Source organism: Jaculus jaculus, chromosome 17 (assembly GCF_020740685.1).
Source record: "Jaculus jaculus isolate mJacJac1 chromosome 17, mJacJac1.mat.Y.cur, whole genome shotgun sequence".
Classification (NCBI taxonomy): domain Eukaryota; kingdom Metazoa; phylum Chordata; class Mammalia; order Rodentia; family Dipodidae; genus Jaculus; species Jaculus jaculus.
In genome coordinates this window covers 12,325,659-12,338,962 of record NC_059118.1, presented here as the reverse complement: position 1 = coordinate 12,338,962, position 13,304 = coordinate 12,325,659, and the positions used below count along the sequence as shown (strand labels likewise).

At 45.1% G+C, this 13,304-nt stretch overlaps 1 pseudogene; it reads right to left on the bottom strand.

Annotated features, from left to right (window-relative positions):
- Nucleotides 1–396: 396 nt before the first annotated feature.
- The window catches only part of LOC123455605, a 57,545-nt pseudogene continuing 44,637 nt past the window's right edge, over nucleotides 397–13,304 (bottom strand).

Sequence of the window (13,304 nt, the reverse complement as noted above, 5' to 3'; positions counted from 1 at the left end):
CATCTTTCTTTTTTATTTTATTTTGTTTGTTTATTTGCAAGCAGAGAGAGAGACAGAAGGAAGAGAGGCAGAGAGAATGGATGCACCAGGGCCTCCAGCCACTGCAAACAAACTCCAGATGCGTGCGACACTGTGCACATCTGGCTATACTGTGGGTAGTGGAGAACAGAACCCTAGGTCGTTAGGCTTTGCAAGCCGGCAAAGGCACTTCTGAGCCATGTCTCCAAGCCCCACCTTCCTCCTTCCTTTCTTTCTTTCTTTCTTTCTTTCTTTCTTTCTTTCTTTCTTTCTTTCTTTCTTTCTTTTCTCTGAAGTGATTTGATTTTCTTTCCTTCACTTTAAACCAATCATGAAATGTCACAGTGATTTCTGAGTTGGGGACAGGAGGACGGTGGTGGTGTTCAGAGAATCATCAAAGCTATGGCCTGGTGGTCTTGGCCCAAGGAGGCTCAGGCAGGGTGGGCCTCGCCTGGGGCAGCTGGAGGAGGACGGGCCACCCGGCCGGCAGGTGGGTGATGTCCTCAGCAGAGGTGATGGCTGCCTCCTGCTGCTGGTCAGCCTTTTCCCACCACAAATCTGGCCCCCTCTGCTTCCTGCTGAGCCCCCCGTCAGGCTTCCACTGCTTCGGTGAACTCCTTCCCGAAGGTCAGGTGTGTCAAGGACACATCATCCAGGACGAGCCCAAAGGCTGCTGCTGCTCGCCCCGCGAGGTCATCGCTCACCTGCCTGGAGACCAGCTCTCCTTGGGTGATCACTTCTCCAGCATCAAAGCGAGCCACCACTGACTTGAGGGTCTCCATGGGGGTGGATGGCAGCACCCACTCATCACAGCCCTCTGCAATGCTGGTGTGTAGATTCAAGGAAGCTGGGTGGCCACAGGCCAGAAGAGGATGCTCAGTGGGACATGGACGGTCTGCAAATCATTATATAAGGTGGAGTTTACCACACCTCCTGCAACCACTAAGGCCCGGCCTAATTTGCCTATGGACTCAAATGCTATAGGAGCCATCTGCCTTCAGTTGGACCCACTCACACCTGCTTTCACTCTAACCTCCACATGAAGTCCCCAACTGCCATCTTCCTTCTTTTATAAATGCTTCTGTCAGGAATGCAGGGGTCGGTGCACTTGACCCAGACAAACTGACTCAATAGACCTTCCCTGCTATAGACGCAACACTTTTCTAGGATTGTGATTTATTTATTTGGTGGGGGGTGGCAGGTGGGCATGCCAGGGTCTCTTGCCACTACGAATGAACACCAGATTCTTGAGCCACTTTTTGTATTTGGCTTTACGTGGGTGGTGGAGAATCAAAGCTGGACCAGCAGGCTTTGCAAGCATGCTCAGCCAGCGTCCCATCCCTATAAGCACAAAACTTTGAGCACAACATTTTTCTAGGTGTTATTGTTTTGTTTGCTCGTAAGGGAAGAAATATTTGATAAATTATTCAAATTATGATTGATTGATGGATTGATTTGCTAGCAGAGAGAAAGAAACAGAGGGATAGGGAATGGGTGCGCCAGGGCCTCCAGCCACTACGAACAAACTCTAGATGCATGCACCACTTTGTGCATCTGGCTTTACGTGGGGACGGGGGAATTGAACCTGGGCCCTCAGGCTTTGGAGGCAAGCACCTTTACCCACTGACCCATCTCCCCTGCACCCAAATTCTGACTTTGATCCTTGTTCACATTTGGCAAAACAGGCTGGAGTTCAGTGGTTGAGCATGTTAATGCCCTTATTCCTGGCTGTTGTATTTTGTTTTGTTTGGTTTTCCTGACAACCTCCATACGTATGTCACAATATGTCCTGATCATAACCCTCTCCCACCTCCGTCCACTGTCCTCTCTCCGTATTCTCCCTCCACTGTCGTTCGTCTGTTTTGATTATTCTCAATTCTTTTCAATCATTTTCCCCTGAGACATAAGAGGAAAATAGCTTCTTAGGACGCTGTTGCAGTCAGGTTGGCATTGTTGGCAGAAATCACCCGACCTGTGGGGGAATAAAAAGTTTACTTTGGCTTACAGGCTCGAAGGGAAGCTCCATGATGACAGGGGGGAAATGATGACATGAGCAGAGGGTGGACATCACCCCCTGGCCCACATAAGGTGTACCACAGCAACAGGAGGGTGTGCCAAAAACTGGCATGAGGAAACTGGCTATAATACCGATAAGCCCGCCCCCAACAATACAATCCCTCCAGGAGGTGTTAATTCCCAAATCTCTACCAGCTGGGGACCTGGCATTCGAGACACCTAAGTTCATGGGGAATGCCGGAATCAAGCCACCACAGACGCTTTTTTCAAGGGCTTTAGAATTCGACACAACTGGGTTTCAATGTCAGTTCTATCTCTGGCTACTTCAGTGCCAGGGTTTGAATGGTTTGAACACTTGGCCACCAGATGGTAGGAATGTTTTGGAAGGATGTGGAGCCTTTAGGAGACTCACTAGAAGAAATGGGTCACTAGGGACAGGCCTTGAGGTTTCTATAGCCCAGCCCCCACTGCCAGCCCACACTCTGCCTCCTGACAGCAGAGACGACGTGATCAGCCACTTCGTGCTCCTGCCGCCAAGCCTGCCCAGTGTGATGGGCTGCGCCCTCCAGCCCTAAGCCAAAGTGAGCTCATCGCTTTCCACCACGTACTTGGTCACGGCGGTGAGGAAACCAACACCCTATGTGACCTGTAGGAAGCTGCTAGACTTCTCAAAGCATCAATCACACCTGTCCGATATAGCGATGTCATCCCTTGAGGACTGTGGTAAACTGCTGAGCTGATCTAGGCAGCAGCCTTTGGACACAGTGTTTCATACTCGCCTCTCATCAACCCTGTCCCACTCCTGTCCCCTCAAGTGCTCACACCTCTGGCTTACCTCAAAACCTCACCCTTGCTGGGCGCCGTGACGCACGCCTTTAATCCCAGCGCTCGGGAGGCAGAGGTAGGAGGATCGCCTTGAGTTCGAGGCCACCCTGAGACTACATAGTGAATTCCAGGTCAGCATGGGCTAGAGTGAGACCCTACCTGGAAAAACCGAAAAAATTTAAAAAAAAAGAAGAAGAAGAAAAGAAAAGAAAACCTCAGCCTGGCCCAGAGAGAAGAGTCAGAGGATAAAGGCACTGGCTTACAAAGCCTGCTTGTCCATGTTCGATAAATCAGACCCACTAAGTGGTGCATGCATCTGGAGTTCATTTGCAATGACAAGAGGCCCTGGCACACCCATATGTCTTCTCTCTCTTTCTCTCTCTCTCTCTCTCCCTCTCCTTCTCTCTCACAAATAAATAAATAAATAAAAATATGTAATAAAAAATCATCCTGGGGCTGGAGAGATGGCTTAGCAGTTAAGCGCTTGCCTGTGAAGCCTAAGGACCCCGGTTCGAGGCTCGGTTCCCCAGGTCCCACATTAGCCAAATGCACAAGGGGGCGCACATGTCTGGAGTTCGTTTGCAGAGGCTGGAAGCCCTGGCGCGCCCATTCTCTCTCTCTCTCCCTCTATCTGTCTTTCTCTCTGTGTCTGTCGCTCTCAAATAAATAAATAAATAAAAATATTTTTTTAAAAAATATCCTAAGAAAGCAAATAATACTCCTAGCAACTTCCAAATAAGCTCTATTGGGGGGGGTTGGGGGTTTTGGGTTTTTTTGTTTGTTTTGGTGGGGGGGTTTGAGGTAAGGTCTCGCTCTAGCCCAGGCTGACCTGGAATTCACTATGTAGCCTCAGGGTGACCTCAAACTCTCAGTGATTCTCCTACCTCTGCCCCTGAGTGCTGGAATTAAAGACGTGTGCCACCACGCCTGGCCATAAACTCTATTTTTTTTGCATGTTTATGTGTGTGTTCATATGAGCACACATGTGTGCATGTGGAGGCCCAAGGTAAGCACCAGATGTCTTCCTCAGTCACTCTCTTTGTGACTTCTTCAGTGGATCTAGAATGTAGCTAGACGCACTGGCCAGCAAGTTCTAGAGGTCTTCATGTCTTGACCTCCCCAGCACTGGGATTACAGACCCGCACCACCACATCTGGCATCTCATGTAAGTGCTGAAGATCTGAACTCCAGCCCCACCTCTCTTCTCTGTCTGTCCCCACCAAAAACAAAAAAAGTTTTAGTGAGATCTCAAACCTCCCTGCACATCAAAAGGTTCACAGTTACCTCACTGGGTTACTGAGCATGGCTACAAGCTGAGATGGTGGGAGAAGGAAGTTGTCCCAGGGGTGTCCCTAACAGACCCTTGCTTTGTCTTAGCTCATTTTAGTCCTGGAGACTCCTTGGGAAAGTCATCCTGAATGCATGAGTCCCATTGGCTTGAGTCTTGTTTAGTTTTAGTTGTAGAATTTTCAAAGCTTTGATTTCTTATCAAAAATACTTTTGATCAAAAATACTTTTGAAGCTTCTCCGTAGCAAAGGGAAGAATCAACAGTTGAGGGATAGCCTACAGATTGGGAGGAGATATTTTCACACTATTTAGTTCACAAGGAATTAATATCCAACACATAAGGAACACAACAGCAAAATCATAATAACTTAACTAAAAAAAAAAAAAAATCAGCCAAGTATCTGAAGAATAGTTCTCAAACAAATACATATACAACTGGCCAACAAATATATCAAAAATGCTCAAATCAAAAAAAATTAAAAGTTAGGTGTGGTGGTATATGCCTTTAATCCCAGCACCTGGAAGGCAGAGTGGTAGGAGGATTGCCATGAGTTTGAGGCCAGCCTGAGACTACATAGTGAATTCTAGGTAGCCTGGACTAAAGCGACACCTTACCTCAAAAAAAGGGGGGACTGGAGAGATGGCTTAGCAGTTAAGGTGTTTGTCTGCAAAGCCGAAGGATCCCAGTTCGACTCTCCAGGACCCAAGTAGGCCAGAAGCACAAGAGGCGCATACATCAGGAGTTCATTTGCAGTGGCTGGAGGCCCTGGAGTGCCCATTCTCTCTCTCTCTCTCTCTCTCTCTCTCTCTCTCTCTCTCTCTCTCTCTCATAAATAAATAAAATATATTTTTTAAATAATTTTAAAAATAATAATAATACTAGCCGGGTGTGGTGGTGCACGCCTTTAATCCCAGCTCCTGGAAGGCAGAGGTAGGAGGATCACTATGAGTTTGAGGCTACCCTGAGACTCCATAATGAATTCCAGGTCAGCCTGGGCTAGAGCAAGACCCTACCCTGAAAAGCCAAAAATAATAACAATAATAATAACAATAATTTTTAAACTCTATTAAATGCTCAGATCAGGGCTAGAGAGATTGCTCAGTGGTTAAGGCGCTTGCCTGCAAAGCCTAACAACCTGTGTCGGATTCCCCACTGCCCGCATAGAGCCAAATGCACAAAGTGGCGCATGGATCTGGAGATCCATGCAGGGGCAGCAGCACTGGTGCACCCGTTAATTCTCTCTCCCTCTTTCTCTCTCTCTACCTCTCTCTCTCCTTGCAAATAAATATTCTTTTGTAAATGTTAATACCGTTGGGCATGGTGGTGCATGCCTTTAATCCCAGCACTTGGGAGGCAAAAGTAGGAAGATTGCCACGAGTTCAAGGCCACCCTGAGACTGCACAGTGAATTCCAGGTCAGCCTGAGCTAAAGTGAGACCCTAACTTTGAAAAGTAAAAAATTTAAAAAAAGTTAATATCACAGAGAAGCAAATCAAAACCCCAATGAGATATCATCTTACCCCTACTATGGCTATTACCAAAAAATAAATAAATAATAGCAGATGTCAGCAAGCATCTAGATAACGGGGAACTCTCATACACTAATGATGGCAGAAAACACACAACCAAGAGAAGCTTGTGGGGAAGAAAGGTTTATTTTGGCTTATAGACTTGAGGGGAAGCTCCATGATGGCAGGAGAAACCAATGGCATGAGCATAGGGTGGACATCACCTCCTGGCCAACATCAGATGGACAACAGCAACAGGAGAATGTGCCAAACACTGGCAAGAAGAAGCTGGCTATAATACCCATAAGCCCGCCCCCAACAATACACTGCCTCCAGGAGGGTTTAATTCCCAAATTGCCATCAGCTGAGGACATGGCATTCAGAACGCCTAAGTTTACAGGGGACACTTTAATCAAACCACCACATTCCACCCCTGACCCCTGTAAACTGATAACCATGCACTACGTAAAATAGTTTTTACTAATCCCAATGATGTTCAAACATCCCCAGAATCCAAGCTCTTTTAACTGTGCCACAATACCCAATTAAAAAAAAAAAAAAACCATAATGGCATAGAATAAACATTCACACTGCAAAAGATGGCATTGGGCAGAGCACAGAAATATTCAGCCAATATAAGATTTAAACAGGGCAGACATCAAACTCTATAGCTCTAAGTCCAACAACTCTAACCAGTGATGAGTCTCCAAGTCAATTCTAACTGGAGATGAGTCTCAGGAGTTCCAGTTCCACCCTCCAGCTAGGCTACTCACAGCCCCGAAAATCTTCATCCGGTGTTGGCAGCCATCCCATAGTCCTGGCATCTCCACTGGGTCTCTATTGCAACCCATAGTTCATCCTCATGGCTCCATCGTGCTCCACACAGGTAATTTAATAAGCCTGCTTCACACTGCCCATGGCCATTGCCAAAATACAAAATCATGTTGCAAATTCAATGACCCTGTCTTTCCTGCATTTCTTATACTCCATAATACCAGGCAGGCTACCAACTTGTTAATCCAGGGGGGAATAAAACAGACCTTGAAGAACAAGACACTCCTTCAGCATTCAGGTCCCTTCTTCCTGTCATTCCAATGCAGGTCAGCTGGTTGTAATCTCAGTTGCAGCTGAATGCAGCAGTTTCAGCCCAAAGATTTTTCAGTGCTATATCCCTCTGCTCACGTCAGTCCATTTCTATGCAATGCAACCCTGCATAAGTTCTCAGGACATGGGCATAACAGCTAGCCTCTCACACAATCTGCTTCTAGCCCAGTCCAAGCAAAGCTCTTTTTCTCACTCTCATAAACCAAACCTCACAATCCATTGTTCTTACTGCATTCAGGTCTTTCAACTCTGACCAGAATAGTCCATCAAGCTGTACTTACAGCATTGCATGACATCTCTTAGGCCAAAATTCCAAATCCTTCCACATTACTCTCAAAAATCAACTCCAAAGGGCCAAAAGCCACAGTCAGGTGTCTAGAAGCAATGACCCCACTTCTGGTTATTGTATATATATTGTGTTATGCAAGAAATTATTTCCGTTTTTTAGAAGACAAAGAAATTTCATGAAATTAGTAATTTCTAAAATAAAATTTAAGATCTCAAAATTTCACTACAAAAAAAGAAAGAAAAGAAATGATAAATGTTTGAGGTGACAGATAAGTCAATTACCCTGATCTGGGCATTTCATATTGTATACATGTATTGAAATATCCCATCTCAGGCTGCAGAGATGGCTTAGCAGTTAAGGCGCTTGCCTGCAAAGACAAAGGGCCACGGTTTGATTACCCAGGACCCATGTAAGCCAAATGCACAAGGTGGCACATGAAGCTGGAGTTCTTTTGCAGCGGCTGGAGGCCCTGGTGTGTCCATTCTCTACCCTACCCCCTCGCCTCTCTCTCAAATAAATAAATGACAAAATATTTTCAAAAAGAAATACCCCAGGATGGAGGGATGGCTTAGTGGTTAAGGTGTTTGCCTGCAAAGCCAAAGGACTCAGGTTTGATTCCCCAGGACCCATGTAAGCCAGATGCACAAGGGGGTGCCTGCATGTGGAGTTTGTTTGCAGTGGCTAGAGGCCCTGGCTCACTCGCTCACTCTCTCTCTCTTTCTCTGTCTCTCTCTTAAAATCAATATTTAAAAAAATAATAATTTTAATGCATGATCATACTGTAATTTGATCATAATCCCCTCCACTGTATTCATGATCCCACAGATAATACCGATAACACCACTGAGGAGGACCCTCAGTGGAATGGGGTAGGAGGGGACATAAGACTGTAACTATGGGAATATGACCAACATGATGGAGCCCATTTTTATTGCAAAGTCCAATCATTCAGTAGTCGTAATGTGTAGTGTTTAAAAAACAAACATATGATTATCCCCACATTTCCAATTGCATCTCCCATCTTTTGCAGTAAAGTTCAGATGACTTCTCCGAGGATGGATTTTTTTTTTCCCCCACTTCTGGAGCATAAATTTTCTGTCTCCTTTGCTTGTTATTTATATCTCAGGCTTTCCAAGGAAAGGAACATCGGCATTGTTATGGGAGGTCCCCCTGCTCATAAAACATCTTAAAATACATTCAGGGGACATAGAACTACGGTTTGAAGAAAAGATCATGGAAGTTAGGAGAAGGAACTAATTGAGGAAGGCAGCTTAACTTACTAAATTAACCAAATATCACAAGACTGGTCCCAGATTGGAAGTAATGACCACTCATCCCCTAAGGTCGACTGAGCACTTGCCTACCGAGGTGCAGAGCACCGTGTTTCATATTTCACACGTGCTGCCTCCACTCTGTCCTCGTAGGAACATCATCGTGATCTCACTGTTTCCAGCAGTAGTAGAGCGATTTCACAAGTAAGGGAAAATGGAACTCTATAAGGCAAAGTAACTGGCCCAATGGCTCACAGCTAGTGAGTCCCAGGCTCAGAGTTCAAAGCCAGATCAATCTGACTCCAAACATCAAGCTGCCCATCCCCTTGTTCTCCTATGTAAAAAACAATTTGAGGGCTGGAGAGATGGCTTAGCGGTTAAGCGCTTACCTGTGAAGCCTAAGGACCCCGGTTCGAGGCTCGGTTCCCCAGGTCCCACGTTAGCCAGATGCACAAGGGGGCGCACGCGTCTGGAGTTCGTTTGCAGTGGCTGGAAGCCCTGGCGCGCCCATTCTCTCTCTCTCCCACTATCTGTCTTTCTCTCTGTGTCTGTCGCTCTCAAATAAATAAATAATTTTTAAAAAAAAAAAAACAATTTGACCTTTTCCTGATGATAATCGGGAAACTCACACAAATTTATGCGACATTGTACCAATAAGTGCTCTCACTTTCAGGAAAAAAAAAAAAAAAAAAAAAAAGGATAATTTCTCATCCATTGGTTGGGTGCAAGATGGGGACAGACAAGGGAGAAGGGGGTACCAACACATGATGCATGCATACAAAATCTGTTGTTAATAATAATAAGATGATAACGTCAAAATAAAAGAGAGACTAATTGAGAGGGGGAGGGGATATGATGGAAAGTGGATTTGGGAAGGGTTAAGTGGGGGGGGAGGGAATTATCATGGTTTATTGTCTGTAATTATGGAAGTTGTCAATAAAAAAGTTTAAAACAGGGCTGGTGAAATGGCTTAGTGGTTAAGGCGTTTGCCTGTGAAGCCTAAGGATCCCGGTTCGATTCCCCAGGATCCACGTAAGCCAGATACACAGGGGAGCACATGCATCTGGAGTTCATTTGCAGTAGCTAAAGATAGTAGCTAAAGTAGCTAAAGGCCCTGGTGCACCCATTCTCTCTTTCTCTCTATCTGCATCTCTCTATCTCTATCTCTCTCTCATAAATGAATAAATAAAATATTTTTTAACAAAAGAACAAACAAGTTTCAATTTTTTTTTAAAGTTTAAAACAATAGTCTGAAAAGCAATTTTAGGCCCATGTTAGTTCATTTTCTGTTGCTCTGAATATGAGACAGCAGGAGATTTATAAAGAATAAACATTTATTTGTCTCAGAGTTCCAGAGGCTGTGAGGAGTCCAAAGTCAAGATGTTCTACCTGCTGAGGGCTTTCTTACTGGTGAGATCTCTGCAGATTCTGAGGTTTGGGAGGGCATCACTCAGTAAAAGGGGTCCATGCCGGAGGCAGAGACAAATTGTCTTTTGTAGCATATCTACTATCATGATAGCCCATTAGGGTTTTAGATAGGGCTCAGTGGTTAAAAGCACTTTCCAGGGCTGGAGAGATGGCTTAGCGGTTAAGCTCTTGCTTGTGAAGCCTAAGGACCCCGGTTCTAGGCTCGGTTCCCCAGGACCCACATTAGCCAGATGCACAAGGGGGCACATGGGTCTGGAGTTCGTTTGCAGTGGCTGGAAGCCCTGGCACGCCCATTCTCTCTCTCTCTCTCTCTCTCTGTCTCTCTCTCTCTCTCTCTCTTTCTCTTTCTCTGTCACTCTCAAATAAATAAATAAATAAATAATAAAAAAAAATATTTAAATGCACTTTCCACACAAGTATGAGGGCTGAGAGGGTCTGAGACAGCCCAAGTTTGATTACCTGACACCCACATAAAGAGGTTGGTATAGCTGCACACATCTGTAATCCCAGTCCTGTGTGGACCAGCGATGGGAGATACTGTGGGGCCCATAAAAACACCAAGCTCCAGAATCAGAGATCGTTTCATGGAAAAACTCAGATCAGTGGGATGCAAGAGAGACACCCAACACTCCTCTGGCCTCTGCACCCACAACCACAGGGCCCACACATCTGCACCACCACACACACACACACACACACACACACACACACACACACACACCACTAAACATAAAATACACATGCACAAAGAAAATGTCAAGAGGCTGGAGCAATAGCTCAGTGGTTGAAGGTACTTGCTTGCAATGCTCTAGTTCAATTCCCGAGTACCCATGTAACGCTAGATGCGCAAAGTGGTGCATGCATTTGGAGTTTGTTTGTAGTGGCAGAGAGTCCTGGTGCACCCATTCTCTTTCTCTCTCTTTTTCTCAAGTAAATATTTAAAGAAAAAAATTAATATTTTATTTATTTGAGAGAGAGAAAGAGGGACAAAGAGAGAACGAACAGGCACACCAGGGCCTCCAAAAGCTGCAAACAAACTCCAGACACATGTGCCACCCTGTACATCTGGCTTATGTGGGTACTGGGGAATCAAATCTGGGTTCTTAAGCTTCACAGGCAAGCACCTTAAGTGCTGAGCCATCTCTCCAGTCCAGAAAAAAAAAAATTTAAGCTAACCTATTATGCACTAATGGATTAGGTCATTCCATGAGAGTAGATTTCTCTTGACACAATCACTTCTTAAAGGTGCCACCTCTTAAACCTCACAGTGGGGATTAAATCTCAATATGAGTTTGGGTGGAAACATTCAGATCACAGCAAGGGCTCCAAAATGAACTGCAGATGCCCTAAGAACAGTGATTGAAATATGAGGTGTGCTCACCCCAGTTGGTATGTCTAAGCAACACAAAGATCTAACAGGACCTTTCAGCAGTAGAATCAAAAAGATTATTTTCATTGCTTATTTAAATGTCTTTCTCTGGGTGTGGTGGTGCACGCCTTTAATCCCAGCTCTCAGGAGGCAGAGGTAGGAGGATCACCTTGAGTTCGAGGCCACTCTGAGACTAGATAGTGAATTCCAGGTCAGCCTAAGCTAGAGTGAGACCCTACCTCAAAAAAAAAAAAGATCTTTCCCAGGATGGAGAGATGGCTCAATGGTTAAGTCACTTGTTTACAAAGCCTGATGGCCTGGGTTCAATTCCCCAGTACCTATGGGAAGCCAGATGCACAGAGTAGTTCATGTGTCTGAAGTTCATTTGCAGGGGCAGGATGCCTTGGCATGCTCATTCTCTCACCTTTCTCTCTTGCAAATAAATTAAAAATAAAAATTTGTAAGTCTCTCCCTATGTGCCCCACATACACATCAGAAAGAGAAAAATTAAAAAACACAAAATAGAAAGAAAGACACATTGGCTTGTGACTCAAACAATAAATTTTTAAAAAGAGAGAGCCATGAATTTTTCTCCAGGCAATGTAAAGTCCTAGGGCAACGAATCCAACTTGTTACTGAACACACAATATTTTTCACTGATCTGAGGCATATGGTCAGGAGGCAGCAGAAAGAGTACCAACTGTGTCTGGTCCCCACTAGGCATCCCTGGAGACAAAGAGAGAAAGAGAGAGAGAGAGAGAGAGAGAGAGAGAGAGAGAGAGAGAGAGAGAGGGAGGGAGGGAGGGAGGGAGGGAGCAGGAGAAAAATCACAATGTCAAGATCTAAGGTAGGTCACAGCCAAACTGTCTGGGAAATTGCTGCATCAAGTTGTCGCTAGTGACATGGAAATGAAGAGGCAGCCCCAGCCTTATGAGGATCTGTTGCAGTGTCTCTCCAAGAAGCCAAAAGTTTCATTAGAACTAGAAGCAAATATAGGACACATGTCTCATTGCCCGTCCTGCAATAAAGTTTCTGCTTTGTAATAAACCTCCTAAAATGTTCTTTGTGGAAAATTTCCCTTTTCTGTTGCTTTTATTTCGTCTTCCTAATCTCCGTGGTGACATGTTATGAAAGGGCTGTTTGCGCTGCTAATAAAAGCCTTGCTTCCCCAGCGTTTGAGTGACTGCGGTTGTCTCCAGGCTGCCGGCGGGTTAATGCGGCACGGTTCCAATGTAGCCTTGAAAAATAACAATGATGTGATTTGGATCTAGTGTCATTAAATTTGATTAGCTGAGTGAGCTCATGAAAAATCCATAATTAACTAGGAAAACAAGAAGACAGATGTTTTGTCAGGAAATTGAGTGAACCTGGTCTTTGGTAAGATTGCTTTTCCCCCTAAGGGCCTAGGCAACTACACACCTCCCCTCACATTTGTAACTGGCAAATAATATCCTGAAAACAGGACTCATCTATACCCAGGGTAGTGGTATACACCTATACTCCCATAATTTAGGAGGCTGATACAGGAGGATCTCAAGTTCAAGGTCAATGTGGGCTAAGTAGCTAGACCCCGTGTCAACAACAACAACAAAATTGCATCAAGGCATCACCACTTTGCAGGGGCAGATGAGAGAAAGTAATGCCTTCCGGTGTCTTGACGCTCAGCTGACAAAGCTGATAATCCTAAAATATGTCACCATCAAGAAGGGGTCCAGTGGAAGAGAGCTAGCAGAGGGAGAACAAAAGAAGAAAGGTAGTGAGAAATAGAAAGCTGGGCGTGGTGGCACACGCCTTTAATTCCAGCACTGACGGGGCAGAGGAAGCAGGATTGCTGTGAGTTCAAGACTAGCCTGGGACTACAGAGTGAGTGCCAGGTCAGCCTGGGCTAGAGAGAGACCCTACCTCAAAAAAAATAAAATAAAATACATTATGTACATGGATGCACATTGGAAATTCAAAAGCCATTAAAGTGCATCTGGGTAAAAAAAAAAAATTCAAGGCTGGAGAGATTTCTCAGTGGTTAAGGTGTGCCTGTAAAGCCTCAGGATCCAAGTTCAGTTCATTCTCCAGTACCCACATAAAGCCAGAGGCACAAAGTGATACATGTGTCTGGAGTTTGTTTGCAGTGGCTAGAGGCCCTGGTGTGCCCATTCTCCCTTTCTGACTCTCTCTCTCTCTCTCTCTCTCT